Source organism: Giraffa tippelskirchi, chromosome 3 (assembly GCF_054371585.1).
Source record: "Giraffa tippelskirchi isolate mGirTip1 chromosome 3, T2T-mGirTip1v1.2.pri, whole genome shotgun sequence".
Taxonomy (NCBI): domain Eukaryota; kingdom Metazoa; phylum Chordata; class Mammalia; order Artiodactyla; family Giraffidae; genus Giraffa; species Giraffa tippelskirchi.
This window is the reverse complement of record NC_137277.1, coordinates 99,814,531-99,828,768: the sequence shown is the minus strand read 5'-3', so window position 1 is coordinate 99,828,768 and position 14,238 is coordinate 99,814,531. Positions and strand designations below refer to the sequence as shown.

General features: G+C 37.2%; 1 protein-coding gene and 1 long non-coding RNA gene across 37 annotated transcripts in view; both read right to left on the bottom strand.

Annotated features, from left to right (window-relative positions):
* CCDC148 (coiled-coil domain containing 148) overlaps positions 1-14,238 on the bottom strand; it is a 330,637-nt gene that overhangs the window by 243,531 nt on the left and 72,868 nt on the right. The window lies entirely within an intron of this gene.
* LOC145542940 (uncharacterized) lies at positions 3,354-9,114 on the bottom strand. Its single transcript, XR_014080280.1, has 3 exons — positions 7,581-9,114; positions 5,621-7,396; positions 3,354-5,478 (listed from the first exon to the last, which is right to left on the bottom strand). It is a non-coding gene; the product is annotated as an uncharacterized LOC145542940 (long non-coding RNA).

The following is a 14,238-nucleotide window of genomic DNA, read 5'->3' as shown; positions in this document are numbered from 1 at the left end:
TGAGGAAATGAATAAAAGGTAGCTGGTGGTAGCTAGATATCTTCTAGCTCCTCAAAAGAACTGAAACAACAATTCCTAAATTCACACTATAGCCTCACTCTCCTAACAATAACCTTACAGTTTTTAAAAAGCTGCTTTGATGTATAGCCAACAGAGATGAATGACAAGATTAAATATTCTCAGGGGCCATCCAGTTAGTTAAATGAGAGAAGTGGCAAGATATACAACCATAGGGAGTGCAGAAAACATGGAAAATTGAAAAGTATTCCATGCCCAAAGATAATCAAATATACATTTTTTTCTTTTTCTAAAAACAAGTACTAGACAAATAATGTAAACTCTGAAACAAATTTGTGCTTTTATTCAGCAGCCAGTTTCTGAGCTCTGGTCTACTCCTTTTCACGTCTAGTTTTCATTTCATTCTCCCATGCATAACCGAACAGTCTAAGTTTGCATCTCCATCCAAGAAAGACCTCACCAGTTCTCTGACTGGTTTTAGTTTTTCCTTCTTGGGGAGTCCAGCACTTTTAGATTTAGGATTGATTTCCTTGGGATTAAGATTATAAGATTGAGGCTTTAAAATAAGATGGGGTTTTGCAGATTTCATTTTGGTTACCTTGCATGCATGCTCAGTCGCTTTAGTCATGTCTGACTCTTTGCTACCCTATGGACTGTAGCCTACCAAGCTCTTCTGTCCATGGGATTCTCCAGGCAAGAATACAGGCGTAGGTCATGCCCTTCTCCAGTTCAGTTACCTTGGTCTACCCCTATTTGATTTGTTCCTCCTGGTTTTCAGAGGAACATCATGAAAGCCACACCATGTTTCTCACCATTTCTATATAAGGAAGCGGAATTTGCCACCCCAAAATATGTCTCCTTAGAATAGTATTTTAAGCTGGTCATTTTCTAGGAAACAGCAGACATGGAAAACACTCTAGGTGATCACGTTAAAGTTGTTTAATGGTATGACCATTTGGCTGCTATATTCGTTCTTTCACTTGGAACAAAAGGTATCAATAATCATATAGAGGCTTTAACAAAATTTATGTAGCAGCTTCGAATAATAATAATCAGGCCAATAGCTTGTTCAGGGTGGAAGTCTCCATGATTAAATTGGGGTCCTATAGAATTCAGTGCATGGCCCTCAAGAGTCTAACTGCTTCCCAGTGGGAAATCTGAACTATAATACACACTGAGTTAATGAGTTTTGGCTTTTTACACATGAAGTGTCTTCTGATGTAACTCATCTTGACACACATATATGAAGAATCAAATTTCTGCTCTGAATGATCCTTTTCCTAGTTTACGGAAAATACTAGGAAAATAGTTTGGTTTAGGAAAATCTTGGCTCAAATCTTTACTAATGGCATTGTTAGTCCAACAATGTTGATTACAATTGGTGTGATTGTGCCATTTCCACTTTATGCTTACTTGTGAATTTGTGAAAAATTCAAAGTGGCAACTTTAGCCCATAGTTAAAACGCTTTGGGTTGACTAATGGCTACTTGAACAGAATTTTCCATGTTAAATAATTTAAGAACACTTAGTTTTAGATATTATTCCATGTTCACATTATGTGACATTTTAGAAATTACTTATGGTGTTGTCAAAATGTTAAGTCTCTTAGATCTACCCGATCACTGAAAATATTTTAAAATAATATATTTTTATGAGAAATTTACTATTCTGTAGGAAGAACATTTTGATATATAATGATAGCCTTGTAGTAGCAAGAGGGCTGAAAAAACATTTTAATATAATGTTAATTTTATCAGATATGATACAGAATCTAAACTTAAAAAAAAATTCACAACTTCAACTAGTCTCTACAGGGTAAGTGAACAATCAGGACTTCTCTAGAGATGAGAACAAAATAGCAAAGAGACCATTTGTACAATAAGGCAATCTTTCTACAGTGTTAAAATTTGTATTCTGTGACCAGGGATTGAACCTGGGCCACCTGCATTGAGTGCCATCTTAGCCACTGGACCATGAAGGAAGGCCCCATGTTCTCTTTTAAATTCTAAGCGAATGGCAGATATTACTTCTATAATGAAACATTATGTTTTGTAGTTGGTATAAAATAAAATTATTGTCCTGGAAAAACTAATGGAAACAAAGGGTAAATTATGAGAGCTAATAAAAATGATTACATAAAGCACTCAGTAACATTATAAATATCTTAAAATTAGACATAATGGGAAAAGATCTCATTCAAATCAGCAACCAAGGGAAGGACTTCCCTGGTGGTTCAGTGGTTCAGACTTCACCTTTCAATGCAGGGGTAAGGTTAGCTAGATCCCTGATCAAGGAGCTAAGATCCCACAGCCTTGCCGCCAAAGACCAAAACATAAAACAGAAACAATATTGTAACAAATTCAATAAAGACTTCTGCAATGTTCCACATCCAAAAAAAAAAAAAAGGAAACAAAACAAACAACAAAACAAGAGCAACCAAACAAAACGAAGTATCGAGGTATAATCTGTACAAGAAGTTTATAGAACTCATAAAAAACGACAACAAAATGTAGTACAGGAAATAAAGCTTGGATAGAGAGAAACAATGCTAATTCTGTATACCAAACATTTAATAGTGGCAATTTGGGGGTAGGAGGATTATATTTGATTTTGATTTTTTCTTTTTGCTTGAACAATTTCTAAATTTTTCTCTTTTTAACAGAAGAAAAACACATTTTAAAAAATACTAAGCAGGGACAAATAGTTATTTCACTGTATTGGGGGAAATGCTACTGCCGTTTTCACATTTTACGAGTTTAAAAAGAAACAATTTCATGTCACCAAGAAACCTTTAAAATGTGAACTTGTATATAGCAGTATAGTTTTTCACTCTAATACTGAATTGAATTACTTCTTACTAATCTTTTTTTATTAAAAGACATGATATATTAAGTACATTTGTAGAATTTCACAGAGCTTGAAAACATTAGCATTAAAATATTTACAAGGTCATATTTTAATTCTCTATAAAGTGTTAGCCGCTCTGTCATGTCTGACTCTTTGTGATCTGATGGACTATAGCCTGCAAGGCTCCTCTGTCCATGGGATTCTCCAGGCAAGAATATTAGAGTGGGTAGCCATTCCCTTCTCCAGGGGATCTTCCCAAGCCAGGGATCGAACCCAGGTCTCCTGCACTGCATGCAGATTCTTTACCATCTGAGCCATTAGGGAAGCCTTAATTCTCTATAGGGAATAAATACATATATTAAGCTTTTTTTTTAATTATAAAAGTATTGGTTAAATAGCATCAAACTGTATAGAAAACTATAGGGTAAATAGTTTCCAGCACTTGTATTTAGCTCTGATAGTCATTTTTAATGTTTTCCTTTATATTCTTTGAAAGACTTTTTTATGCATATAGAAGTACACATCCAGTTTTATACAAATGCAAGCATGATATATATACAGTTCAAAAGTTGCTTTTCTTTTTCCTTCTTCTTTTTTTTAACTACACCACATGGCTTGTGGGATCTTAGTTTCCTGACCAGGAACTGAACTCGGGCCCTTGGTAGTGAGAGCACATATTTCTTCTAACCACTTGATTGACAGGGAATTCCTACAAGTTATTTTCATTTAATAACCTGATTATCTTTCTATATCACATTATTTATGTGTCCATGTTTATATATACTTATCTTTAATGGCTGTTAAATGACATATGGGTATGTCATATATATGTTACTATCATCATCATTATTAATATATATATAATTTGACTAGTACAAGAATCCATGAAAGAAAATTTCAAAAAAAATCTGCCCTTTTACTGTAAAACCAGATCCATAATCAATGAAAATCTATAAAAATCTCTGCCCTTTTCACAATTCTTATAAATTTGCTTATGAAGCAAATTCTATATGTAGTCAACCTTTAAGAATTTTGCTATTTTTGAGTCTCTAATAGCTCAAAAAGGAGAGCTTAAATCAACCTCGTTAATGAAAAGGATTCAAATGCAAACCTAATTATCTCAAATGCTTTTCCAGTAAAAGTCTGGGGAGCAGAGTCAAGCAGAAAAAAAGTATTAACTAAGGCAAGAAACCTAGAAATTTCGGAGGGACTTCAGATATCCACAGAGAGTGGAGGTAACTTTAGTGGAGCCATTCATGCTCTTACTTCTGCTACATCCTTAGAGTATTTCAATCATTTTAAAAGCTGGGAGAAAAATGCATAAGCACCTAGTTTAAACCAGCGCATAGTTGGAAAAGGGGGGGGGGGAACAAGTTTGTGGTGGGCGGATTTCCAGACACTGAGGTGGAGGAGGGTTAAAGGAATTCATACAGCTTATATCAATAGTCTCAGAAATCTGACCAGAAGTCAGAACTGGCATTTTCAAGTTTAGGCCAAACAACTGGGGAAATTAAGTAATTATTTATGAAGAAATACTATTTTGTCCCTATTTTCTTCCCATAAAAAATAACATTGACCTTCTGTTATGAAAAAAACTCACCACCTGTCCTGCTTACTTGACTTGCCACTTTGGACCTGCTTAACCTGAAGACTTTGTTACCTTTCTTGGGACACAATTTGGAAATCTACTTTCTTGTCCTGCATACCTGGACTTGAAGTGAGAGGCTCATCTGCTTCTTCCTGGCCCTCTTTACTCCTAACCCCTTCATCAGTAGAGGGGTATCATAATTCACTCCCTGAAAATCATTTGTATAGATTTTTGCAATATTCTTTCATCTGTTCTCCTAACCCCAGCTACTATCTCACAAGTGCCTGAATGAGTGATGTCTCAAAAACCCAAGTATTTCTGTTTTCCCATTGCTTACCAGACAAAGGTTCCATCTCTGCAGAGTTGACAAGGACCTCTTCCTTGATAAGGATACAGCTCTTGCCTAGTTAGCCCCATTTTTAGCCATCACCCCATACACAATCTATACTCCAGCCTTCCCAAACCATTTGCAGATCCCTGAACACATACATACACAAAGATCCCTGAACACATGCACAATGCCTCCCAGAGATTTTCATATTCTAATCCACAAAAACCTGTGAATATGTTATCTTATACAGCAAAGGAGAATTAAGTGCAGCTAATCAGCTGATTTTACCTGTGGAGTGTACCTGGAATTACACAAGTGTGCCCAATATAATCACTAGGCTTCCTAGTAAGAGGAAGGCAGGAGAGTCATAGGGAAGGAGATGTGATGACAGAAGCAGAGGTCAAAGAGAAGATTTGAAGATGCTACCCTGCTTGCTTTGAAGATGGAGAAATGGGACCATGAGCCAAGAAATGTAGGATTATTACTAGAAGCTAGGAAAGGCAAGGAAATATATTCAAATCTCCATAGAGCCTCCCAGAAGGCACATAAACCTACTGAAACCTGATTTCAACCCAGTGAGACTTTTTATGGACATGTGACAGACTTGTAAGACAAATTTGTGTTAAGCTACTAATTTGTTATTTGTAATTTGTTATTTGCTGCTGCTGCTAAGTTGCTTCAGTCGTGTCCGACTCTGTGCGACCCCATAGACGGCAGCCCACCAGGCTCTGCTGTCCCTGGGATTCTCCAGGCAAGAATACTGGAGTGGGTTGCCATTTCCTTCTCCAGTGCATGAAAGGGAAAAGTGAAAGTGAAGTTGCTCAGTCGTGTCCGACTCTTAGTGACCCCATGGACTGTAGCCTACCAGGCTCCTCCATCCATGAGATTTTCCAGGCAAGAGTACTGGAGTGGGGTGCCACTGCCTTCTCCAATTTGTTATTTAGCAGTGGTAAACTGACAATTCTGCTGTTTCACACCTTCTGGCCTATGAAGGAAGGCCTTTCCTTTGTTGGACAATATCTTATTTTTCAGTCTCATTTTAAGCATCCCACTGGAGCTTTTCCTCATCCAGATTATGATTGTTTTTCTTTCTTGTGCTACTATTACTGTACTTGGTATACCTCCATACTGTTGCATTTATTCATTTTTTCAATGTTTATTGAGCATCTGTCTTATACTAAGGGGCTTCCCAGGTGGCTCAGTGGTAAAGAATTCACCTGTCCATGCCGGAGATGTGGTTCTATCCCTGGGTCAGGAAGATCCCTTGGAGGAGGAAATGGTAACCCACTTCAATATTCTTGCCTGGGAAATCCCATGGACAGAAGAGACTGGTGGGATACAGTCCATGGATCCCAAAGAGTTGGGCACATCTTAGCGACTAATCAACAACAACGATCATATACTAATTAAGTGATATATATTTATTCAGGCTCTGCAAAGACCTGCCCCGGTCATCTCATCTGAAGCAGCCCCCTCCACCCTCAATCACTGTTTATCCCCTCGATCTAATTCTTTTCCTTCGTAGTACTTCTCACTATATGGCATTATACTATGTATTTATCAATTTACTTATTTATTAATACTTATTGCTCACTTCTGCAACTAGTATGTATGCTCCATGAATGCTAGGCCTTTGGCTGATCATCCCAGTCTCTCTAGTGTCTAACATAGTGCCTGACATAATAGACACTCAGTATACATTTGCTGAAAAAGCATTGACTGATTATATTAGAGATCACAGTTCTGTTCCTAATGCCTAGGAGTACTAGAGGCAAACACATATTTTTCACCTCCTCTTCTCCAATTTGTAAAAATCTAAGCTCACCTGTATGAGGTGAAAATTATTATAAAGCACAAACTCCAAATGAAAATGGTCAGTGGAGGGAAGTGCATGTCAAGAAGTAAGGAAAGATAAACACTCCCACATTATCCTGGTGAGCACTGACTGTAAATTCTTGTTAACTACAGTTGAAGGTGCCTCTTGACCAGCCATTCAGCTGCCAGTCACAGCACACAAACCCCCAATGTACAGAAACCAGGACAATGTATCTGTTTGTTAGCAATTTAAAGATGTCTATGCTATTTTACTTTTCCAAGACCTTGAGGGTAAGGACATACTCTGCATAGTAGACGCAGATTATCTGGTCTTTCTTATCTCCAACATGTACTGAGTGAAAAAAGCAAGTTGCACTATGATGCATATTATATGATACTATTAAATAAACATGCACAGACACAAAGAATTCTATGTATCTCTCTATTTCTCCAAATGGAAAAAAAAAAAGCCTACAGGTTATACAAATATATCAAGCTGAAGAGGATACTGCAACTGGAGTTTTAGTTCCAAAGGGAACTTTAGCTTTATCTATAATAAAACCTTGGCTAAAATATTAAGGGCTTCCCTGATAGCTCAGTTGGTAAAGAATACACCTGCAATGCAGGAGACCCCAGTTTGATTCCTGGGTCAGGAAGATCTGCTGGAGAAAGGATAGGCTACCCACTCCAGTATTCTTGGTCTTCCCTTGTGATTCAGCTGGTAAAGAATCTGCCTGCAATGCAGGAGACCTGGGTTCAATCCCTGGGTTGGGAAGATCCCCTGGAGAAGAGAAAGGCTACCCACTCCAGTATTCTGGCCTGGAGAATTCCATGGACTATATAGTCCATGGGGTCACACAAAGAGTCGGACACAACTGAGTGACTTTCACTTTCACTTTTCACAGGCTAAAATATTGGCCTTTTTTTTTTTACAAAGAGAATATATATATGTTTATCTGTATAATTAAAAGTAATAAATACTACCACAAGAAGTCTTTTCCCTAAATAATTAATTACCTATTATAGAATTAATACAATTATATTCAAGTTTATAAATGATTACCCAGTGGGTTCTGACACTGAATGCCCCATATAGCAAACATACCCATCTTCGGGCCTGCCAAACTGGGACTAGTTCTGAGCACCTTGACCCTACCAGGTTGCAACAACCCTGTGAAATCCCTGAAATATCCAGTTAGATTTATCTTTAATTTTGAATATAATTAAATAATTTTTGTACAAACTTGTTGTGCCTTGTACAAGAAATTTCTTCTGACATCTTTAACTAGATGAAACACAGTACTTTCACTCTTGACTAATGGTCACAAATGCATTGTCCTTCTGCTGATTATAAGCTTGCTCATTAAAAGAGAAGTGCCAATGTCAAGGTTACAAGGAAGTTTACAGAGTTCAACAATTAAATGGAATTTTGATAGGCTTTTCACTATTACTGCTGAGGAAATGTTATCATCTGACGTATAAAACTGTGGCAGACAGCTGGTTGACAGTATCCATTCTTCCCATTTTCCATCCTAAAAGAATCCAATTTTGTTCAGAGTTAAAACATTGGCCTTCCTTGATACCCCTGAGGATCCAAGTGACCATGTGACACAGTTCCAGTCAATGAGATGTAAGCTGGGAATTTTGGGACAAGATTTGCCTTTTCATGTGGGCACTGACCCTTCTTCACATCCTTCCTCTTTCATTCTTTGCTAGAATGTGGATGTGAAACTAGGTGTAGGGAGACCATCAAGATGCACACTGTCTATTGTAGAGAATAAAGCCAAAGGGAACCTGGGATCCTAATGACATCAAGTACTGCTGCAACAGCTGAGGACTACTTTTCTCTGGACTTGCTGTTATGAGAAGAATAAATTCCCAAGCTTCTGCCACCAGGTTCAATAACTGACAGCTAAACACAATTCCGAGCTGATATAGGCTGGGATGATATGAAGCAGCCAGGTGACTTTGATGCCTCACCATACAAAGCAGTGCAAAAAATGCTTCTAGAAAAGTACCCATCAATATAGGCATAGGATAAAAAAAATTGCAGTCGTTGCTCTTCAATAGTAGCATGAGAAAGTTACAGCTAGCAAAATTTCCTATTTTAAAACTCCAGTACAGTTTTATTTGTAATTTCAACACAGCTCAATGAGACTATAGGTAAAAAGATGTGTAGGTGGTTCTGGAAGGGGAAAGATAAAAATCCTCAGAAACTTAATTCCACTATCAAAAAGTAAAACAGAAGAATGTATCTGTGGGGTTCAATACTTCTGAATAAATCGCTTTTGCACAAAGAATCAATTATGTGAGGAATTTTCCTTTTAAATGCTACACAAAAGTGTTGGAGGTTTTTTAGTTTTTAAAGAAAACTGGCAGTCTACCACTCTTTAACAATAAAGCCTCTAAAAATGCTGTTAAAGGACAGTATCTGGAACGTGATCACACTGATACATTTTGAATGAATGAAATAACAATAAGAAGTATTAACTCAATTTTCTGTTATTGCTAGTTAAAGAAAAGATATCCAGGCTCAGATGTGAAGAAACAATGAGAAAGATTAAAGGCATTACGGTAAAGTTTAGAGAGAATGAGAAAAAAGAAAATCTGAGGGAAGAAAATTATGTTTACTTCCTATTTCCCCTTTCCAGTTCTCCCAAATTTGGGTCAACAAACAAAACAAAAAACATCTTGCCTCCCTAGAAAAGCAAACTCATATTTTAGTTCAGCTGCACTGAAGTGGTTACAAGTTTTACCGCAGAGGAAACAGGGCACTGATTTTGAACCATCAAAGGTGGGCCCTAAGGTAGGTCTGGTTGGGATTTTCAGCGATTAGGAGAGCACCTAACTCAGGCTGAGCAGCTTACTCTGAAGAAAACGGAGGGAACTGCTGATGTGGGAAGATGGGCTGAAAGGGGAGTGTAGTGAAAAATGTCAAATAGCCTTTTCCAGTTTCAGTTTGTGTTTCAACCTAGTCCTTCACACAGAAAAGGAAAGGAAAATTCTCTACTATTCTTTATTTCATGTTCTCTTTCCACAGGGACCCGTAGTCTCTGAACAATGATTAGAGAGTCCTTATATGAAAAATCTCAAAAATATCCTATGAGGGACTCCCTTGGTGGCCCAGTGGCTAAGATGCTACACTCCCAATGCAGGGGACCTCAGTTCAATCCCTGGTTGGGGAACTAGATCCCACATGCTGCAACTAAGACCCAGCACAGCCAAATAAATAAATAAAATTAAATATTAAAAAAAAAAATCCTATGAAACCTAGAGAGGTAAAAAATAAATCAAAACAAAAAACATTTCTTTCCCTCAGAGAAAGAGGGAAAGAAGAGTTCTATTTTTGCCTGCGGGGTCAGAGGTGGGAGGGGCTGAGAGAAACAAATGATCCTGTGACACAAGGACAAATAGTAAGAATTTGGTTGTACAGGATTTTCCCCTTGACTTTAAAAGTACTACCAAAATATGTTGGTTCAAAATATAATGATCAATAATATATGAAAGAGTAACTAACATATGACTACTATCTCTCAGTGGCAATCAAAAATATGAGACATCTAAGATATCCATGCAATAGGAGATTTTAAAAAGAGAATCCTAAACAAAACATCATATTAGGCCAATAAAATAGGTTTGTTTAAAATATAATTGAAATCAATCTCTGTGTCTTGAAAACAAAGGTATACCTTAATTCTAGAGTAGTATTGAGCTTTGGAGTAAGGCTAAGGAAGATTAAATTCCAACTCCACTACTACCATATTGCGGGACTCTCAGCAAATTATTTAAACAGTAGAAAAGATGTAATGTTGTAAGGATGTCAGCTCCTCCAAACTGATTTATACAATCTCAACTGAAATCCTAGATTTTTTGTGTGTATATGAGTTTGGCAAGTTGATTTAATAATATGTATAGAACTTCAAAAACAAATAGCCAAGGGAATCTTGGAGAACAAAGCTGGACAAAGCTGGGGAATTTATAGCACCATATAATAATATTCATTATGAAGTTGCAGTAATTAAGACAGTGTATTATTGGAAAAAGGATGGAAAAATAGAGCAATGAACAGTATAAAGTCAAGAAACAGATCCACACATAAATGGTCACCTGACTTATGGAAGAGGTGAGTCACAGTGCTGTGCAGTATGCAAAAAAGAGTCTTTAATAAATAGTCCTGTGTCAATTGGTTGTCCATATGGAAAAAATGAATCTTGACCCCATATCTCCCAACATTCACAAAAATCAACTCCAGATGTGTTAAAGATCTACATGTAATAGATTAAAAATGAGGCTTTTAGAAGAACACATAGGTGAACATACTCATGACCTTGGAGTTGGCACAGATTTTTTAAACAATTCAGCAAAAATGTTAATCATAAATGGAAAATGTATTAAGTTGGGAAATACTAAAATTAAGAACTTCTGTTCATCCAAATACATCACTCAGGGAGTTAAAAGACAACCCAAAGAGTAGGAAAATTTATTTGCAATACATATATTCAACAAAGATTGGAATCCAGAATACATATATATTTTTAAAACACAGAAGTAAATAAGGAAAAGGCAGACTGCACAATAGAAACTGGGGCAGAAGGCCTGACTAGCCACTACACACACACACACACACACACACACACACACACAAAACACGGAAGCTGATAACCAAAAGGCCAATAAATATTTTTAAAGAGCGGAAGTTCATTCATTAGGAAAATCCAATTTAAAATCAAATTGCAGTACCTCTATAAATGCACTAGGGTGGCTAAAATGAAACAGGCAGACAATACCAAATGCTGGTAAGAAGCTAGAAAAACCAGAAAATTCATACACTGTAGTAAGTGTGCAAATTGGTTCAATTGCTTTAGAAAACAGTGCAGTTATACAACCCAGCCAATCTACTCCCACAGAAATGTGCACATACTTTCACAGGAAAATATGTGCAAGAATGTTCATAGCAGCACTGTTTCTCATAGCCCCAAATTAGAAACTACCTAAATGTCTATTAGTGGTTGAGTAAATGAATTGTGGTCTTTCTGTCTGGAACAATCTTTCCTTGGTTTTCACCATCTTGACTCTTTAGAAGATTACAGGCCAGTTATTTTGTCAAATGCCCTTCAATTTGGGTCTGATTATTTTCAAAATTAGACCCAGGCTATGCATGTTTGGCAGGAATATCACAGAAATGATTTGTGTTCTTATCATTGCATTCTATCACCTGATTTCCATGTGTCCATTACTGATGATGTTCACTTTGAATGCTTAATTAAGGTAGTATCTGTCAAGTTTCTCCTCTATAGAATTAATTTTTTTCCAATTTGCAGTTAGTATTTTGTAGAGAGTTACTTTGAAATGCTGTAACTACCATACTTCTCTTTAAATATTGATGTATATGTTAATTTGTCATAGTATCTATTGGGCTTCCCTAGTGGCTCAGACAGTAAAGAATCTGCCTGCAATGCGAGAGACCCGGGTTTGATTCCTGGGTTGGGAATATCCCCTGGAGGAGAGCATGGCAACCCACTTCAGTATTTTTATCTGGAGAATTCCATGGACAGAGGAGCCTAGGAAGATATAGTCCATGGAGTAACAAAGAGTCGTACATGACTGAGCAATTAACACTTTCATAGTGTCTATCTAGATTCATTTTATTCAGTGGGTTACAATCTGTTATTATATTTATTTTGATACTCAAATTATCTCCACTTTGGCCAGTAGGAACCTCTTCAAGATGGCTTTTATGCCCTACTTAAAAACAAATGAACAGTTTATTAGTTACAGTTCTGTAGGTAAGAAGTCTGGATATCATGGCTGGGTTCTTTGCTCAGTGTATGACAAGGTTGACATTACCACATCAACCAGGCTGAATTTTTCTAAAGAGGCTTTAGAATAAGAAATTTAAAAAGTGAGTTCTAAAGAAAACATTATATTAGACCAACAAAATAGATTTAAAATGTAATTGAAATCAATCTGCATGTCTCCAAAACTAAGGTACATCTTAACTCCAGAGTGCATGCTCAGTCAATGAGCCATGTCCAATGCTTTGTGATCCCATGGACTGTAGCCTGCCAGGCTCCTCTGTTCATGGAATTCTTCAGGCAAGAATATTGGAGTGGGGTGCCATTTCCTTCTCCAGGGGATCTTCTCAACCCAGGGATCAAATTCGTGTCTCCTGCATTGGCAGGCAGATTCTTTACCACTGAGCCACCTGGGAAGCTTAATCCAGAGTAGGGTTTGGCTTATTACTCCAGCTATAGGACTGGTCTGGAGAAGGCAATGGCAACCCACTCCAGTACTCCTGCCTGGAAAATACAATGGACGGAGGAGCCTGGTAGGCTACAGTCCATGGGGTTGCTAAGAGATGGACACGACTAAGTGTCATCATTTTCACTTTCACACATCGGAGAAGGAAATGGCAACCCACTCCAGTGTTCTTGCCTGGAGAATCCCAGGGACAGGGGAGCCTGGTGGGCTGCCGTCTATGGGGTTGCACAGAGTCGGACACGACTGAAGTGACTTAGCAGCAGCAGCATAGGACTGGTTCCCATTTCTTGTTGTCAGTCAGGGGCCACTCTCAGGAACTAAACATTAATTGCATTCCTTGCCATGGACTCCCACCATTTTCAAGACCACTAAGGATAATCACTCTCATGTTAAGTCCCTTTATGTCTCTGACCTGTAAACTCAGATTTCAAGTGCTCATTTGGTAAGATCAGGAGCACTAGATAATCTACCTATAGTAAAGTCAACTAATCTAGGGCCTTAATTACCTATGCAAAATTCTTCTTGCCATATAAAATAACATAATCATAGGAATATTATCTCCTGATAGTCACACTTCCACGTATTGTTCAAGTTGCTTAAGCTAGGGGACAGGGAGCCTTATGAGTCATTTTAAAATTCTTCTTACACATATGTAAAGTGCTAGGACAGTGCTTGGTACATGATAAACACTATACTATATATGCATTAGCAATTATTATTATTGATTATCTAAACCATTTGCAGAAATTTTAAAAATAGTAATTACACTTCAAAGAAATAAAATTTTCTAAAAGCTTCTGGAGATCAATTTGGCAATCTGTGTTGAAAACCTAGCATTTCCACTTCTAGCAATTCATCCTAAGGACACATCAGTGGTATACACAAAGATATATGAAAGAAGATATTAATTACAGTATATTAATAATAATAAATAGTTAAAAGGGAACAAAAATCTCCTTTTAGGGGTTTGGTTAAGTAATAAAGCACAACTAGTCAACAGAATACTATGTAAACCCCAAAGCAAAAACAGTAAACAAACAAATAAAAATACATGGTATAAAAAGAATTGATGAGAAGGGAACATACTCCTGTTACAGTGAAATGATTACAGATTACAAAATTGCCTATGTAATTGTATCCAGTTTTCACACAAATACCAAATGGATTCTTGCTTTTCTTTCTCTCTCTTGAGCTGTGTTACAGAGAGCTTCTATGGCATGACAAGATAGATCTTAGCCTTCTTATATCACTGGCCGTCAAAAACGTTTCTGGTTACTCCTTAGGGAAACCCAGCATCCTTCCAAGAGTATGAGGTGGACTTTTGGCAAGAGAGGGTCATGTGAAAAGGGAGAAAACATTCTCTGACACCATCTGTCTA